This window comes from Protopterus annectens, chromosome 3.part0 (genome assembly GCF_019279795.1).
Source record: "Protopterus annectens isolate FY-2018-M chromosome 3.part0, PAN1.0, whole genome shotgun sequence".
Taxonomy (NCBI): Eukaryota; Metazoa; Chordata; order Ceratodontiformes; family Protopteridae; genus Protopterus; species Protopterus annectens.
In genome coordinates, this window is record NC_056731.1 from 77136367 (window position 1) to 77157244 (window position 20878).

The following is a 20878-nucleotide window of genomic DNA, read 5'->3' on the forward strand; positions in this document are numbered from 1 at the left end:
AGAGTATCTAGCAATATATCTCAGTTCTTGGAGGGAAAAGTTAGATTGCTAGCGATCAAAGAGTTCTTTTTGTTTGATATGTAATTCTTTTTCGGTGTCTAAGAAGTAGTTAGCTAGAAGCTTGTCGTCCAAAATCTTAATCTCTGATATTAATCTATTTTCCTGTTCTTTATTCAATTTTTTAAGAAAGCTAGCTTTCCTGATAAAAATTCCCCTAATCACAGCTTTACATGTCATCCATCTAATATCAAAAGGGATATCACTGTCACGGGAGGGAGATAAGAGGTCTTTTAGAGTAAAGGTGATTTCTTCAATTAGCGACTGATCTTTTAATAGGTTGCTGTTAAGTGACCAGTTATAGTTCTTATATGATGGGGGTGAATTTATTGTAAAACCTATCTCTAAGATTATTCTTGAATCATCTGAAAGGAATCTAGATTCAGTTAAAAATTTAATTTGTCTATTAGTTAGGGTGTTAGATATTAGAAAAAAGTCTATACGTGACCAGGAGTGTTGGCATTTTGAAAAATAAGTAAAAAAGTTATTGTTCCCAGAATCAGAGTCAAACGAAATTGGGTCCATTAAGTCAAAATCAAGTATTAACTCTCTCAAAGCTAGGGAATCCTGGATATTTAGAACTTTCGCTTTACTTGAGTGATCTATGCTAGGGTCAATTACCATATTCCAATATCCGCCTATGATAAACATATGATTTGGGAATATAAGTAAGAGGTTATAGACTTTCATGATGAAGTCTTGTTGCCCTGAGCATGAGCCGTAGAGGTTTAGGAATAAAGCAGGTTTATTTAAATTATGAGATAAACATGTAAAATAACACTATCTGCCCTCTTGATCAGACCCTTTATCAACAATCGTAGGTTTAAAGGAATTTTTAATAATGATCGCGACCCCCTTGGAGTTATTATTAAAGCCCGATGAGATAATGTCCCTAACCCATTTTCTGTTTTTTTTCTTTGGTCCATTCTTCATATTTCATGTGTGTTTCCTGGATAAAGCAAAGGTCTGACTGGGACTTGCAAAGTAGATGTAACACCAAGTTTTTCTTGTTTTTCTCCTGAAGCCCCCTGACATTCCAGGAAGTAATATTCCAGACTTTATCCATGACTGAATAGGGTCGGGTTAACAGAATAAGAGTATCTGGAGTGTAGAATAAATAATTGAGTATAGACTTCAGTGAAATTGCAGCATGTAGCAGTAAATAAATGTATGGCACAAAACTCTCTCAATTCTTTCCCTGTGCCTAACCACATAGCCCCTATCATTGAGAGAGAAGTAAAACTATATACACTAAATGAGCATAAAATTACCATACATTTGAAGAGTAAAAGAAAAGCAAAGTACCAACAATATTTTCAATCCATATACATCATCAGACTGATTCCCCCATGAGTCATCAGAAACCCTACTTATCATATCCAAATAGCTTCCAAAAATTGTGTAGTAACATGAAAAAGATGGTTAACTATAATAAAATTGACCCAGAACATGAAATTAAACAATTTCTGAGTAAAGTACTCTACTAGATTCTTAGTCACCCATATTAGGTAAACAGGGCTCAACTGGTATATAATAAAGTTTCAGGTTGGATCTATTAGTTTAATATTAGAAGATTCCCTTGCATAACAATTATTAAATTTGTAATGGAATATAATCTAGGTATCATCAGATGAAGTGGATACTGGAGTGAGACAAAAACCTAGGAGGAAATAGTTCAACATAACTACATACATCGTATCTCCTGCCAATACGAGCTGTATTCCTCCTTTAACCTAGTGTTATACAGAGTTACCTTTAAGGCTAGTGACAAACAGGCAGGTATCAAGCTTCATGTGAAAGCCTGGTAGTAAAACAATGCAGACAGAGCGTATCTAGGCATAAAACCCAAAGGATAAGTCATTTTGGCCCCACTGCTACACAATAGCTGCACCGATTTCTCAAAAAAAAAAAAAAAAGAGAAACAACTCTCACCCTTTCCTTCAATAAAGTCCTATTTGTAACTTTTTTCCTGATCCACTGGGCAGATTGGTTTCAGTCAGTCACAAGAGTTAGCGACAATAGTGCATTTCAGGAAGAGCATTGCACTATAGTACTTCAGTGGAAATTCGCTATTATACTTCCGGCTCAGGAGGTGTAACAATTAGTTCCTGCACAAATTGTCGCATTTGCGAGTCCCCAGGATAACTGAGTTCACAAGAAACGTTCCTAGTAGACCGGAGAGCAACCAGATCAGAATTTCCGAGAAACTAGGATATTTATTATCTCGAAGGTTACCTGAGAGCATTAGAGACATACAGAAAGTATCGGACTGTCTCCAGTAAGCCAGGAGAAGCAGTCGGGAGCTTCAACGTGTAGATGGCACTGACCCAAAGCACTTGACAAAGATTGAGTCCACTTCTTTGGGTGAGGACATAAAGAATTTAGATTCTTTGTAGGTGAATGACAAAGAGCACGGGAACCTCATTTGGAACTTAATTTTTCGAGCGATAAGGTCAGCACAGTAGGGGAAAGTTTGCGGCATTTCTCTCTTATTTCAATGCGTAAGTCCTGTGAGATGACAATAATTTGGTTATTCCATGTAAAGTGGCTTGATTTTTTTGTAGGCTGAGAGAATATTTTGCACATCCTGATAGTTAAGCATTTTAACATAAATGGGTCTTAGAGTTAAAGTAGTTTGCTGTTTCCGCAGGGCTCTGTGTGCTTTTTCAATGAAGTATTTAGTCGAGGGGCTACTCTCGTGGAGTAGGTTACTAAAAATGTTTGTAATAGTTTCAATTAATTGGTTTGATTCGTATTTCTCAGAAAGACCCCTAATTATCAGGTTATTCTGCCTACTTCTAGCTTCTAGATCTACAGACTTCACTTGAATGTCATAGATTGTTTTATCTTTAGATTTTAGTTCTTCTTTTAGGCACTCGATTTCTAACTCATTAGATTTGGATCTTTCTTCTACAAGATTCAAACGGTCAGCGATTTTATTAATTGAGGACCCGAAAGAGTTCACTTTCCCAGATAATTCTTGAATGGCCGATTGCAGAGGTAACAGGGTGCTTTTCAGCTCATCTATTTGTAGTGATCCGTCGGCCTTCTGCTTAATCGGATCTTTGTCTGTTCCTGTAAGTTTTTAGATGATCTCAGTCTCTTTGCCTCTTTCTCCGGTGAAATAGATATAGCTGATAGTTTAGCTTTTACACTTTGGAATTCCATATTCTCCACTTCCTTTGGCATTGTTATCTTTGTTTCACTTCTCGTGGGCACTGTCTTTACTTATGGTGGTGAAAACACGGGCCTCTATAGATCCACGTGTAGGATCGTTTTCTTCTAGTTGCTGGTTAAACTGTGCAGATCTATAGTACTAACCTTGTAGATTAGCATAGATTTCAGCCCTATTTTCCTTTGACTGATAGAACTTTAAAGGTATATGGTCGATACCTAAGAATTACTGAATTTAGCCAGATAACCTGATATAAGAAGTAGGAGCTATGAGGAGAGGGTGCTTCTCAAATGACCACCATTTTGGAACCCTATGTCAAGCCCAGTTTCAAAACAAGGGTAAGTAGCACAATATGCTAATGAAAACATAAGTAGGTAAAATATAAGCTAATGAAGCAGTTCAGTATGGTGAGTGACTCAAGAATGTATAAAGCCCATGTATACACACCACATACCCATCTGTTCCCAATTCCAATACTTTTTGGAATACAGCCAAGAGCACACTTAGAAAAAAAAATGTTACGGGATGCTGCTGCTATCATTAATCTGTATATGCAACAGGATTTTATACAATGTGCTGCTGGACCATGGTCTACAAGGAGAAGAGTGTTCAAACCATGTTTGACCGATCATGGACATAGTGATATAAAATAATAAAGAAATTCAGGGTGGACAGGTTATTTTGTTCTTTTGTATCTGGTGTTATTGTGTTAATTAACAATAACTGAGTGCATCTGTATCTCACATTTCCTTGTTATAAAATATGCTGGTCTTCAGTGGACATCAGATTCAGTGTGCTCACAAGAATGAAAATTGTTTTTTGTAATTTTATTTTGTGCTTAACCTTCTATCCTTTCAGGACACAATGGCAGCAGTAGTTTTATTTTGTTTTGGGCACTCACCCTTATCTTTTTCTAGAGGAAGAGAACACCTTTTGTTGCAGTTTTGATTTCCTTTTTTGGAGACTGCTTTGTTATGTAATCAGAACAATCTCACTGTAGTTACAAGGATGCCCATATTGAGTGGATGTAAGATGAGCAAGAGTGAGAGGTTTGCATCTACGTGAAGAGGCAAAGACACACAATAGTGTAATTATGTGAGTGTGGAGTATTGTATACTAGGAATTAATTTGGGAAATCATCATTGTTCCCTAAGGTACATTTTTTTAATAATTAGTATCTGTTATCCTAAAAGTATCATAGCATCCTTGTTGATTTAATATATCTTTCTATGGTTTAAAGATATAATTTGTATGCTGGCATAAACTGCATAAGGTGGACTAAAATTAACAATCTGTGTGCTTTTGCTCAGCTATTACCATCCTTAAGTAAGGTCTTTACTGTCTATTAAGTACATCTGTCTTTTACTTCATGACTTAGGTGCTAAAGATTTTAATTTAAGGATGTTTGTTATTTTGTTACTGGTGCATTTTTCTGTAGCACTTATTTTTTTAGTATGTACAAGGACTATTTTGTGTATTTGTGTTGTGCTGCTTTACTAATGTACTATCAAAGTTAATCTATACAAGAACTGATATTTCTTCTAAGTATTTTAACCTGTAAGATTCCTTTTATATCCTAATGTATTGTCACAGTTAATTTGCAAAACTTTTATTTGGGTATTTTATCTATAAAATTATTTTATATCTTGCTGTCTTTAAGTACAGAATGGACAAACTAAATACGTATGTATTGAATGACTTACTCATATATAACTTTTTAAATGAGTGCATTATGAGCAAGGTTTGTTTAAAAAGTAGTTTATACTCTGATGAGAAGTGCATTAATTGTAAAAAGTGATGCATTTAATGGCAATAGTCAAAGGTATAACTATTGATTCAATAAATACTTGTCAATGTTGTACTGGAAAATCTTTGAACACAATTGATGTTTTTCTGAATAACTGGCATGAAAATGTTAACTCTTTAGTTCATAAAACACAAACAGTGTTGCTCAATTAATGATCATGGAATTCGGGAAGACATAGCAAATTCTTCAGAAATATCAGCTAAAGAACCAGTTGATAAAAAAATGTAATGTTAACAAAGTTTTAGGAAGTCAAGTAAACCCTTTAAATTATTTTACACATGATGAAAATAGTCAGGATTTTAACAGGGAAAGAAATAAGAAAAAATATGGAAAAATTATTTGAGAGATCCAAAAGGTGGAAAAAGAAGAAGTATTTAAAGAAACTAAAAAAAAAGGAGAAGAAATAAGGATGCAATAAACTAGAGTAACAGCATCCAAGAACTAGAGACTGATAACTTAAATCAGCCTGATAATGTCAATAATATGATGTGATATGATATAATATAATATAATATAATATAATATAATATAATATAATATAATATAATATAATATAATATAATATCATATAATATAACATAATATAATATAATATAACATAATATAATATAATATAATATAATATAATATAATATAATATAAAATAGTGTCATATAATATAATATCATATAGTATAACATAACATAATATAATATAATATAATATAATATAATATAATATAATATAATATAATATAATATAATATTAACTGACTAAAAAGCAGGTGAGAAAGAAGATGGTTAAGAGTAATGGGTTGGGTTTAGAATATAAAGATAAGAAAATGAAAACAGGAGCTTTAGGTGGCAACAATCTGTTAGCTTTGAATGATTTCAGGTTCGATGACACTGTTGTTAAGAGGGAAGTCGGTTCACGTACTAAGGAAGTATTCATTTTTTTTTTTTTGCAATTTTATGACAAAAAGCTATGACAAAGTTATATGATATTGTCAAGGAAAGAGTAATTATGTCTTCTCTTTGTGGTCTTAAATTAATTGATCTGCCTAATATCATGGATAAATTATTGTATAATAAAATATAAAGTTCCGTGGTATTGATTCATGCTAGAAAAAATTATTTGAGAATTGTTCCCATTAATCTTATGAAAAAAAATGTAGTGTTAATTTATATCAAAAAGTTTGAATCTAAATCTGTTCAAATAAAGCTCACTGAAATAATTCTTTCCCAAAAATGGAATGATTACTCACGGGTTTCATTAACAATCAAGTAGGCAAAACACTAAGACTACACAATGCATGCATGTTACATGATGACCAACACTGCTAGTTAAGGCTGCTGCTCATCACATCTACACATTTGCAAACAGGTTTTTGTGGCCAGTAATAGTGTTCATGGCCATGGAAAGGTGCTTGCATGTATAAGCACAGAATGCAAACAAAATGGCTTGCTTACAGGCAAAGCTACAATATGAGCACATGCTGTAGCCCTGAAATTGTCACCTCACAATAAGGCGTTGTTCTGTTCGATTCTCAGCTAAAGCGTCTTCTATGTGGAGACATGCATGAATGGTCATACCTTCATTGAAGGCTGTGCATCAGGGCTGGCAACTCAGCATGTAAAATTCTACTGCCAATCATTAGCGGACCAGAGTTCCACTGTGGCGACCCCTAACCGGGAAAAGCTGAAAGACACAACAACAACAACAGAGAAGTGAAATGGGTGAACTGTATACAAAGACTACTATTTTGTACTGTGTAATAATTAATAGGGACATGGAAATGGGTAAAGTGTATTCATATACTGCAGGCAAATGTGGTGAAATGTCAAAGAAACATTCCTAACAAAAGTCCTGCCATATTGATTTAATGATAATTAAAATATCAATGACAAAACTGGTGGTATGCACATAAATAAAAATGGACATGCTAGCAAGGGACGTGATGGGGTTATAAAGATGCAGGGTAACCAAGGGGAGTTAAAATATGACGACTATGTTAATAAAATGATGAGTCAAGGTAACATCAAGGACAGGAGATACATTATGGGATGAATGCACAGACTACAGTTCTTGGATATGAGATGAATATACAGGGAATTTCTATATTCAAGGCAACACCACAGCTATATTTTGCACCTCAGCGTGTATGCACTAAATGGAGCTTAAAGCTATAATGCCATGTACATCTGAAATGGACATGTTTTCAAAAAAATGTAAGTGTTACCCATAGAAAAGAGGTTTATACCCTTTAAACATGTAATAGGCAAGAAAGTGTTGCATAGTCATGTAAATACTAAATTGTAATATAATTACATGCAACACACATAACTGACCAATGACAATACAGATCAGGTGATATTTCATGTTTTCAAGTTTTCCATTGTTAATTCACAAACATGTTAGACATCATTATATTGGGCATGTTCTCATGGAAATACAAGGGACAGTATCTTAACAAGTATTCCAAAGCACCAAGACAAAAGAAAGTGCTATAATGCAGGAACAGTCACAGTTTCTGATGTTCTGGCTGTACGTCATACAGTAAGAAACATTTATGAAAGCCCTCATCTACCATTAAGCTGTATAGGGTGATGAAAACAATAGCAGTAATAAAGAAATGCCTGAATTAAGATGTGCTATATAGATATAATAATTCCTTTTGGAATAGGCAATGCCTCAGAGCAAGGAATGACATAAACATTCATGTCAAGTCATTTCTGAGGACATGCCAGGAGAGATATCAGAGAGATACATAACACTACTGAAAAATGTATATCATTTATTTCATGAAGAACACCCCTGAAAGGCTTACAGTACTTTCTATCATAGGGGTATAGATGGTCTACCTTGTAGTACAATGCCTGAATAATGTGGCCCTCGACTGTGTCATAACTATTGTCTGTGAGTAAGCCACTGCTGTCTGACAGAGGTTGCCAGATTCAAACCGCTGTCTATTACACTAGGCTCCTTCCAGAGCTATGTACTGATTGCATGTGCCATATCAGATAGCAATGGAGGCTGTCAAAAATAATCAAATTGGATGTGCATTAAAAAAGGAGTTAAGCATATAATATGAGCATTTGGATTTAGTCAGGATGATGGAAAGGGGCTATTAATGTTACTGTCCACATATCATGGAAAAATACAATATAAATGCTTATTTGACAAGGAAACTGTTTTCATCATGTAGTACACACATTGTCCCAGAATTGAACTATAATCTATCTGAGTGGGTATGTTATATAAGCCAGTATTCAATGCACGTGCCACAGGAGCACTCACAGCACAAAGTGTCCCAAATAAATGTTTTACTGCAATGCAATCCCAACCTGTGATGATATATCATTGTCACAAAAATGGATAAGAATATCTAGATGTGATGCTGTTTATGTAACATCAGTACAGTCATATAATGTCCCCCATTCAGGAATTGAACAGCAAGCGATGTGACTAATACTGACTAATGACAAGTGGATGAACATGAAGTGCCACTGATGAAGTCTTAACACAACTGTGACACTCCCCCCTATGCTAACTTATTACATCATATGTATGTTTTGAAAACAATCTGTTTGGTATAAAAGGTATGGCAGACACCTGTCCCACTGTAGATGGGCACAGTATAACTGTGATGGATGTCATTCAAGCATTACAGCATACAGTCCAACAATAGTCCAAGAACAGAAGAGGCTCAACACGACCAACTGAAGATGATAAAAACCTTAAATACTGCAGCAAGTAAGCGCTTTTACGTTTCAAGAACACTTCATCAGACTTAAATAACTGCCATAAAATCTGACCATTTAAATACTATACAAAAAAACACATTCAACCAATCAGGAATGTGAATTAATTAATATGATACTAAGTCAGTATTCATTAAAAAGGCACTTATAAATGCATCTCTATAAAAGTATTACAACACATACAAATGTTATATAAAATACATTTTAAAATAACTGAACATCACACTTATATTTTCTATATTATATAAAGAACTCAATGTGCATATGAACGTGCTGCCAAAAAAGGCTTAAGTGTCACACGTTCATTCAAATCATGCCCTTTGTGTCCTTGTAACCTTAAAATCCATTTATTTTCCTTTTCTTCAGTGTAATTTCTGATGTTACCTAGCCTATTAGATTTCCTTATTAATTCTAACACTGTGAAACTAAATTTATGTGATGTACCTTGCTGTAGAATATGATTAGCTAAAGCATTAGATTCATTTTCTTTGTGTATTGCATATACATGTTCTCTAATGCATTCCCTCAGACTTCTATTAGTCATACCCACATAAAAGCATGAACAAGTCTGACACACAGCAATGTATATGATATCCCTCGATTGACAATCAGCATAAAAATTCATACGGTAGATCTTTCCAGTGTCAGGATGTGTAAAGATGTTATTACCAGATATAAAAGTACATTGGTTACAACTCCTGCATGGAAAAGTTCCTATTCTCATAGAATCAATAGGTTTAAAGCCCTCACTCTCATAACATAACAACCTTTTAAGTGACTTCATATTTTTATGTGCAAAACTGGGTCTATCACCCACTATCTCTGTTATTTTATCATCTATTGTTAAGATGTTCCAATTTCTCCTGATTACTTCTTTTATCTTCATGTCTAGATTCCAATAGGGAATGATCAATCTCTTATAACTTTGCGTGCACCTATTGTTACTTCTCCAATCATGATCTCTTTTCTCTCTGTACAAATAGGGTTTCCCTCTACTGTCTCTATTTGATTCAACAGACACTAAAGCTTCCTTCACCTCAAGTGTATCATATCCTCTTGTTTTAAAATTCTCCATTAACACTTGTTGTGTCTTATTAAATGTTTCCTCATCCGTAGTAAGTCGAGAGACTCTCATACTCTGTCCTATAACTATATTAGAAAAGACATGCTTAGGATGCATGCTAGTGCAGTGTAAGATACTGTTTCTCCAGCATGACTTCCTATACATCTCTGAGTGCACATCACCCTCACTTTTCCATATTTGTACATCCAAGAACTCCATATTAGATGTGGAGCTTTTGCATTCAAAACTTAAAAAGGTTGTTGTTCCATTTATATAATGGACAAATTCATTGAGCTCTCTTTCAGTACCTATCCAAACCAAAAAAACATCATCTACAAAATGTTTATAATATCTTATATTCCTATAAAAATATTAATTTCTTAATATATATGTGTTCTCCCAATAAGCCAATACTAGGTTGGCATAGGAATTTGCACATGGGGTGCCCATGGCCACCCCTTTTGTTTGTAGATAATAGCTATCTTTGTACACAAAAGCATTGTTATTTAATATTAGGTCAAGAAGTGCTAGAACCCTAAAGATCAAATTCCTAGGTACATCGTTCTCAATCAAAAACAACCTCAAATACTCCATTCCAATCCCATTAGGAATAGATGTGAATAACGAAACCACATCTAGGGTTACCAATAACTCTTTTTCCATAACATTCCTAGTTTCTAAAATAGCTAAATAGTCACCATAGCTTTCAAGAAAATCTTTTGTATCTCTTAATATTGTATTTGTATCATTTACAATAGGTCTCAATTGTTGTTCAATGTAAATAGAGGCTGGTTCTAATACCCATCCCCTACCTGAGACTATGGGTCTCATAGGGGGGTTATCCAAAGCTTTGTGTATTTTCGGTAACCCCCTAAATATGGGTATAGTGGGTTGTTCTACTAATAAAAACTTATATAAATCCCCATTAATTGTACCACAAAACAGCATGTCATATAGCTCAGCATGTACATTCCTTATCAATTCATTTAAAGTCAAAGCATTCAAAGTACCATAAGTTTCAGCATCACTTAACATCAAATTTATACTTTTGTCATGCATTAGTCCATCTAGTATAACAATTGCACCCCCTTTATCTGCTTGTCTGATAACTATTTCTAAATTATTCTGCAATTTCTTTATACTCAAAAACTCATCATAACTTAAGTTATAGAACTGTGGTTTATTGTCACTTTTATATAGCTCAAACAGATCTCTTTCACATGCCTTCTCAAAGGCATCCAAAATAGGATGACTTACGGGCATAAAGGTGGATGGTTTTACAAAAGCATTCCTTTTTCCTTCTGCATTATTACCAAACATTAAACTAAGGCCAATTCGTCTCATAAACATTTTTAAATCAACTACGTCTGCCACATCAGCAGTTTTTGATGGAATAAATGACAGGCCATGATTTAACAATGACCTTTTTTGTTTGGTTAATACATAGTTAGAAATATTTATTACTAAATCTTCGTTGTAGATTTCAGTACCTTTTTCTGAAATTCGTACTTCTCCTCGGTCATCTTTCACTTCCTTGTCGCACCTTGTGGAGACCAGTACGTTTGTGATTGCTTCCGTATGGGTAACGGAAAAGAAAAAGAACTCTTTCCAGCAGGTAAGTTGACTTCAGGACCAACCAACTTGCTCCTAGCTGCTAAATACTTAAACGCATGGCCACATTGTAGTTGATAATTGGTAACCCTAGATGTGGTTTCGTTATTCACATCTATTCCTAATGGGATTGGAATGGAGTATTTGAGGTTGTTTTTGATTGAGAACGATGTACCTAGGAATTTGATCTTTAGGGTTCTAGCACTTCTTGACCTAATATTAAATAACAATGCTTTTGTGTACAAGGATAGCTATTATCTACAAATGAAAGGGGTGGCCATGGGCACCCCTTGTGCAAATTCCTATGCCAACCTAGTGTTGGCTTATTGGGAGAACACATATATATTAAGAAATTAATATTTTTATAGGAATATAAGATATTATAAACGTTTTGTAGATGATGTTTTTTTGGTTTGGATAGGTACTGAAAGAGAGGTCAATGAATTTGCCCATTATATAATTGGAACAACGACCTTTTTAAGTTTTGAATGCAAAAACTCCACATCTAATATGGAGTTCTTGGATGTACAAATATAGAAAAGTGAGGGTGATGTGCACTCAGAGATGTATAGGAAGTCATGCTGGAGAAACAATATCTTACACTGCACTAGCATGCATCCTAAGCATGTCTTTTCTAATATAGTTACAGGACAGAGTATGAGAGTCTCTTGACTTACTACGGATGAGGAAACATTTAATAAGACACAACAAGTGTTAATGGAGAATTTTAAAACAAGAGGATATGATACACTTGAGGTGAAGGAAGCTTTAGTGTCTGTTGAATCAAATAAAGACAGTAGTGGGAAACCCTATTTGTACAGACAGAAAAGAGAAAATGATTGGAGAAGTAACAATAGGTGCACGCAAAGTTAAAAGAGATTGATCATTCCCTATTGCAATCTAGACATGAAGATAAAAGAAGTAATTAGGAGAAATTGGAACATCTTAACAATAGATGATAAAATAACAGAGATAGTGGGTGATAGACCCAGTTTTGCACATAAAAATACGAAGTCACTTAAAAGGTTGCTATGTTATGAGAGTGAGGGCTTTAAACCTATTGATTCTATGAGAATATGACCTTTTCCATGCAGGAGTTGTAACCAATGTACTTTTATATCTGGTAATAACATCTTTACACATCCTGACACTGGAAAGATCTACCGTATGAATTTTTATGCTGATTGTCAATCGAGGGATATCATATACATTGCTGTGTGTCAGACTTGTTCATGCTTTTATGTGGGCATGACTAATAGAAGTCTGAGGGAATGCATTAGAGAACATGTATATGCAAGACACAAAGAAAATGAATCTAATGCTTTAGCTAATCATATTCTACAGCAAGGTACATCACATAAATTTAGTTTCACAGTGTTAGAATTAATAAGGAAATCTAATAGGCTAGGTAACATCAGAAATTACACTGAAGAAAAGGAAAATAAATGGATTTTAAGGTTACAAGGACACAAAGGGCATGATTTGAATGAACGTGTGACACTTAAGCCTTTTTTGGCAGCACGTTCATATGTGCATTGAGTTCTTAATATAATATAGAAAATATAAGTGTGATGTTCAGTTATTTTAAAATGTATTTTATATAACATTTGTATGTGTTGTAATAATTTTATAGAGATGCATTTATAAGTGCCTTTTTAATGAATACTGATTTAGTATCATATTAATTAATTCACATTCCTGATTGGTTGAATGTGTTTAGTATTTAAGTGGTCAGATTTTATGGCAGTTATTTAAGTCTGATGAAGCATTCTTGAAACGTGAAAGCGCTTACTTGCTGCAGTATTAAAGGTTTTTATCATCTTCAATTGGTCGTGTTGAGCCTCTTCTGTTCTTGGACTATTGGATTTTGTATATCGGTGGAAGGGTCTTTACTCAGTGCCAACAGGCACTGACTGTGGATGTTGAACACATGAGCATTTGACAACAAAAATGCTTGATATTGTACAGAATAGCTGTGCCACAGTAGACGTGTTACTATAATTGTGTGATATGTTGGCATATCAAGCTATTATATTGTGTTATTGCTGCAAAGGATATGTGTGCCTGAAATTGCAGTACTAAAGCAAAAACGCACAGAATGTTGTCTCATTCCCTCATACTTGAGAATAATCTTTCTTACATATGTTATGTAAGGAAAGTGTAATCATTTGTTATCATTACTCTAAATAAAAACATTGCTATGTGAGAAATTATCGGAGGTTTTTGTAAGAGGAATCAGCATCTATATGTGTACACAGCAGATGTGTTTGACAACAGTGTTAGTGACATGTACAGTCACAATTAGACTGACACAATGTAGGCTGAGCAGTAATAACTGCATTTGAACCAGCTACCCAAGATCACAAGCTACAGATTGCCTGAATCCCAAGCAAAGCATGACATGTTGAGGTACAAATTGGACAGTGAGCATTTAAATGGATGACATCACCACTGTTTAATAGCTGGCTGTTTATGATAAAGTGTGGCTGAAGTGCACAATAATACTGTACAACAACACATCATATATGTACTTGAAGAATAATATACACAGTATGAGGGTGAAAGACACACTCAGAGCTGGTCTCAAACATCTGACATATTTTGTTATACACTGTACAAAACATCAAAACACAGTATCAATGGCACATCACACAGGAGAATTTGCAATACAACTGTGAGATACTGCAATTATGGTAGCATGATGTAATCATTATGTAGCTCAACACTGATTTTCCCTAGGAATTCTAGGATTTGCTAGTGTGACACTGTGCCACTGTAAATCCATCTCATAAGTGGAAGTGTACATAAAGGTGTTTGTGAGGTGGCTGAAGGCATATGACAGGAATTACAGTCTCGCTATTTCAGCAGGGATGGACTTGAATCACCTACCTATCTAGTTACGCAGTCTGTACAGCATATTATCACCAGCCCATGCCACAGGACAATGCTGAGTATAGGTTATGCAGCATCTATGAAATAATGACATCAGCAGTGTAGTGATAAGGAGATGTGTCTGGTAAAATGACTTTTACTGCCATCAGAGGTTGTAAGAGTTGCCATTGAAAATGTGTGTAAACCAATCCTGAATTCATTTACAGTCTCTCTGACAGACATGCATAAACACTCGTAGAGGTTAAGCACTGCTCTATTCAAACCTCCTACCTATCTATTTATATATTCTAAGGAATAGTATACTGAACATAGGCAGCACAGAAGATGTCTGACTCTTAAGGGGAGAGAGTGCACTTTTGACATGATGACCTCATCACTGTGCTGCAGACAGGATGTTTCTGAAAAAGTGGGATAGAGGAGCTGTGTCAACATTTAAATACATTTTCCAGGGGAATTAGATACAGCACAAAGCATTACACACAGATGGTTCCCATGTTGAGCATTGAATCTCCTACCTCTCTAGTTACACAAACTAGAGAGCACTGCATTAGTCACAAGCACCACAAGAGACGTCTGACTCTTAAGGGGAGAGAATGCACTTTTGCCATGATGACTTCATCATTGTGTTGCAGATAGGATTTTTAGTAAAAAGTGGGACAAGGGATCTGTGTGAAGAGTGAAATGCATTTTTTTCAGGGAAAGTGAATACAGCACCACGCATTACATGCACTCAGGCAGACACATATGTTTCCCATGCTGTGCATTGAACCTCCTACCTATCTAGTTCATTATCTGGAGAGTACTGTATTAGTTGCAAGCATGCCTCTCAACTCTCCAGAATTTTGCATAATGTCTATATTTTTGCCTCATATTTTTTCTCTGTTCCACAGAAAATTTATGGTTTTCTGGCAAATCTCTGACAATTGAAGTCATTATATAATGACACACGTTGGAGTTTAAAACTTAATATTCTTCAGAAAAATGCATGCTAACATGAAACACCTGTCCTCCATGGCCTCCAACACATGTCCTATGCAGACATGCTGAAATCACTATCACTCTACTAGGTATCATGTACAGATTGCTCAGGGGTGATTTGTGTCTCGCCTACAAGACAATCTATGACTCTGCTTACTAGAGATGCTCCATAAGTTTGACTCCTCATGCACTACCCACTCAAAAGGACTGAATCTAATATGCAACATCAACAAAACATGCTGGAGAGAAAGGTTTGTCTCCCAGAGGCTGCACCATCTCTGGAATAACCTTCCCATACACATCAGAGTAAATCGCTGACCCTATTCAAATGCAACCATGATGAGTGGATTGGAAACCAGAAATTTGTCCCAGGGGTTCCACCTGTGTCCCTCACTGACAGGGGTGATAGGTGCTGACTGAGGTTTCTTTTTGAGGATAAACTCTTGGATAGGCTTGTAAGGGCCCCAGGGCCATTAACCTAGTAACTTCCTATGATCCTATGATCCTATGAAACTTGTTATTCTAGTGACTCTCTAAGTATATAACACATATTTAAAATCTGCCCTTATTTTTGAGTCTTTGTCCACTCATTATTTTAGGCTTTGTTCAGATTTCTTTCTCTAATAGATGAAAAGCATGGTTGCAAGTGCCACATGAGAAGACTGACTTTAACAATATGAAATACAATCTTTGTACATCTTGAAAATCTCATGTTTGGAAGAGATGGTCCTGTACATCACAGGTTGTGCAACAAATGCATATGTTTGCACAGGGTAAAGTATCATCATTGTGGTTGCCACATATAATTGGATACTTCTCTAATAAAATAAAGATACTGTCCTTCATGTACGTTGCTTTACTGTAAGGGAGATTGACATGTTTCACATTATGAGATACCATAGATATTCACTGCTGTAAACCAATGGATTATCAATCAAACTTTCCTGTAACTTCATGTTAAGATGATTGCACACTTGTATTGTCTCATACTTGCATTATGTGTATTGTCACTGCAGAATGACAGTGAGGGATTATGTGAGAATAGGTTAGCCAAACTTGTAACACTGTTTCAAGTGTAAACAATGTAGAACAAACATACATCATACAACTGAATTAACTGAGTCAACATCATTCTGAAGTCAAGATAACCTGCTGACAAAATTAATACAGACATTCAAAACATTATGCAACCTAAAACAATAATTATATCATTTTTTTTATATTACTTAGTGTTGGCAAGCTGAATTCCACTGCTGAAGGCAAAATATTAGTCCATGTGTAATTATACCTTGAAGTGCACAACTTAGGATGGAAATTGATTGTACTTTACATTGCTCTGTGTCAATTTATGTGCAAAAATCAGTACAAGACAGGCTTCACAATAGGGAGCAGGCATTAATAAAGCAGCCGGATAATGATATTTGAAGGAAAGGTGTAGTCGACATTTGCAGTCATGTAGAAAAAACATTCTGAAACATTTTTTCATTCATATGGATTTGAACCTTTAGAGCATCACAAGGAAAACATTTATACCTGAGTATTATCTAAGCATATGATGTAGGAAGTCATGCTTCTTATAGATCACATTTGACATTAGATTTCAGCAAATGTGAATGTATGTATTCATCTTCATTACCCTATTGACCACAGCAATCTTTACATCCAACTCTTCAGCTTGTTGAAAAGTACGTTAAACTGAATAAACATAGCTAAGCAAAGAGATGTGAAGCACAGCAGAGTAATGTGGCCAAAGGCAATAAAATCACAAGCTATTGCCATAAACTGTGTAGTTGCATTTAGTGTTATTTGCATATGTTGCCCACAGCCAAACATTGCGCAAATGCAATGGAAGAATAATGACAGAGAAGGAAAAAGACACATCAACAGGGTGAGATGAAGCTAGGGACAAAGCAGCTTATGACAGAAGAAATGTAATTATGAATCATAACAATATTTAGCCAACATGTAGATATTGAATAGTGTAAAAAAGTCGGTAAAACTTTGATAGTGGCTGGATTAGAACCCTTGAAAGTAAAAGAAAATATATCTATACATGTGGACATTATCTCATCATGTCAAAAAGGTATCACTGCTGTACAACATTTAAAGAACAGAAGTGAAACACAGCGACAACTTACTGAAGCAAAAGGTATGAAAAGAGAGAGAGAGGGATAGATGCAGAGAGGAATAGCAACAATATGTTTTGGGAATGTGTGGAAAGGAATATATATATATATATATAAATATGGTGTAATACTCTCACTTATGAAATCATCATTTATCTGTCGTGCTCTGTCGAATAAAGGGCTTTTTTATAGGTTGAAATATTGAAATAAGTGGTAGGAGAGTACAATAAACAAGAAGACATAAACAGGATAAGGTTGGCTTATTAATGCTGTTGCTGCACTGTTTTTGCAAAAGTTGTCTTGCTGAAGTCTGCAAATGTTATGTTAATGAAATGTTTTATATGGAAAAAAATGTGGATGTTTGCATTTGCATATATAAAAGTAATATGAAATGTTATGAAGTAATACATTGCCTGAGAGCTGCACTCAAACCTATGTCATTATGCAAAAACATCACTCTGCAAACAAGTTGTCTCAGCAAGCCACATATGAACTCATAATTTGTTACATCCAACAATCTTAAGAGTTGCTACATTAACTGTTTCACAGTACTGCCTTCAGTATGCCTTTTATCTGTATTACCATAGCACAGCAGATTAAAGCACATTTGTGCAAAAGTAACTAGACCCGTGTGGAAAAATTGAAATCATCTTTTGCAATTTATTTATTTATTTTCATTTAGTGACTGGGAAAGTCCAAATGGGTCAAAAACCCATTTTCAGTGGAGGCCCGGGGAGAAAAGCACCAGCAATATTTAATATTAACATATAACAGAAGTAAAAATATTACATTTATATAAAAGAAAACATTTATAGAAAAAAATGTGCAAAACTGGAAAAATTGTTACAATAATTTGTACAAGAGTTATAATGAAGGTGCTGAGATTGCACTTATGGGGAGAGTAGTGGTCTGTTAATAATATAATATTTATTACAAAATTACTAGGCTCCCATCAGCACACAAGTGCTCAACAACAGCTGAATTCTGCTCACTGGTTCTATCCCCCTCTATCTGCTAGATCCCTGAAAGGCTTGAACGCCAGAAGGACACCTCCCCTGCTGAAACCTAACTGGAAACTTTCCTGCACTGTCCCTCAACTCTGAAAAGATCTGCCAAGGTTAATATTATCTTATCCTGTCTGTATGTACTATATTGATTAGCCATACAGGGTCTACAGCACTACTAGTAATCCCTCAAAGCCCCACAATCAACCCTACAATACTAAACTGGGTTACTCCTATATCTAAGGATTACCTAGTGGACGTATCTAAGTTTCTAGGTATAGTACTAACATAAATTAATTCAGACACACAGAACAAAGCTCCTTTTTACTGTAGGCTCTGAAGCCCAGCTGTCTGCCTTAGATTTTAGCACTCAGAAACTGAGCTTAATCATACTAACTAAGGAAAAACAGTTGAGCTCCCTGCATAAAACATATAAAACTAGAAATTACATAGCATAAACCTGAAGCAGGGGTTTAAACTCATGAGCTCTGTACAAAAATAGCAGACAATTGGCATAAGAAAGCTTAATGTGAGAAGAGGCTGCAGAAAATGATTACTAACAGTATACTATGTAAAAATTGTATACTGAAGGCAAAAACAAGGGTAAAAAAGTATTTAAAACAAACAAATAAAAAAAGCCTCATTGTACTTAATGTGTTGATAGTTTCCCACTGCTAGCTGGTTTCTTTGCATTAGCCCCGCTGCACTCACACTCGCTCCGCTCAGGCTCGCTCCACATCCCACCCTGCCCCCAAAATCCTCCCATCCCTAGATGTGCTAAATTTATAGCCACAACTGCCACTCCCTTAATTATAGAACCAATCAGCAATTGTTAGACCCATCCTAACCACAACACCCTCCCTATTTCTCTACTCTACCCTCATCTACTACCCTCCCACCCCCATTCTTAAACAATTGTAAGTTGCAAAAACCTCTTTAATGCCTCTACAAGCTTCAACCCCACCTTTCAATTCAAAGCCCTCCTACTACCTTTTACCCATGCTGAAAATTATGTATTTTATCACAGCTTATGAACATCTGACCCTTCCAGGCTCCCACTACCCCAGATCAGATAACTTTAATCACCTACTACTCCCCCTCCCTTCCAGCTCCCATATTACAATAACTCAACAACTCATTCAAGTCAGTTATGTTAACCCTAGAACTAAACACTACTACAAACTATTATTCAAACTTCAAAAACTAATAATCTATTCTCAAATTAACCTCACAATGGATGGGGACATCCACCCCAACCCAGGACCAACCCCATCAGAAGCATCCAACCCAATATTTAATAACCCCTCTAGTCTGCAAAACTTAAACATCTCCTCTACCTTTCTCCTCATCTGCCACCTAAACACCAGAAGCCTAGATAATAAAATCCACTACCTGCATGCCCTCTTAGCAGTACACTCCCCAGATATACTATGTCTTACAGAAACCTGGCTTAAGCCACCCACCACTGACAATGAAGTTACTCCTCCAGGTTACAATATAATACGTCTGGACCGCACCTCAAAGAAGGGAGGCGGGGTAGCTGTCTTATATAAATCTCCAATTAATGTAACTATTTCCAACTCTCCACAAGTTCCTCAAGCTGATAAAGCTGAAATACTCTTTGCAAAACTGCAAATTAACCAGAATAAATCTATAAACATCGGCTGCATTTATATCCCACCTGGCAACAACACCAATATCCTTGAAGACATTCTACAGTGGCTGTCCATAAACTCCCCACAAGAAACTATTGTTTTAGGTGACTTTAATATAGACTGGAACACCTGCTCCTCAGACTTCCCTACTACCCACATAAGTCTATATGGTTTCTCCCAAGTCATAACCTCCACCAGCAGAACTAGTAATCCCAATAACAAAGAAAGCATACTAGATGGGATTCTCATTAATAACCCTCCCCAAATGTATAAGGCAGGCACCCAACCTGAGGAAATAAGTGATCACCTCCTAACATATATACTCAGACAAAAAAATGATATCCCTCAAATACCGAGCTTCAGAACTATCAGGAACAATAAGAGCTTCAATCAAACCAAATTCCAATTAGAACTTCAAACATGTAACTGGAATAGACTAAAACTACTCCCACTAGATGAGGCAGTATCACACTTTAACTCCACATTTCTTACAATCCTTAACAATCATGCACCCACCTGGACCATCAGAACAAAGAAAAAAGTAGCACCGTGGCTGTCCAAAGAAACTAGACAAAAAATCATGAATAGAAATAAAGCCTGGTCATCTTGGAAAACCAATAACAACCCTAAGGATCAACTAGTATATAAACAGCTAAGAAATGATACTAAGAAGTCTATAATGTTAGACAAAAAAGACAATTACTGTAACCTGCAACATAAACATCAAAATTGACCACAAAAATTTTGGTCCAGCTTAAACAATCTTCTCC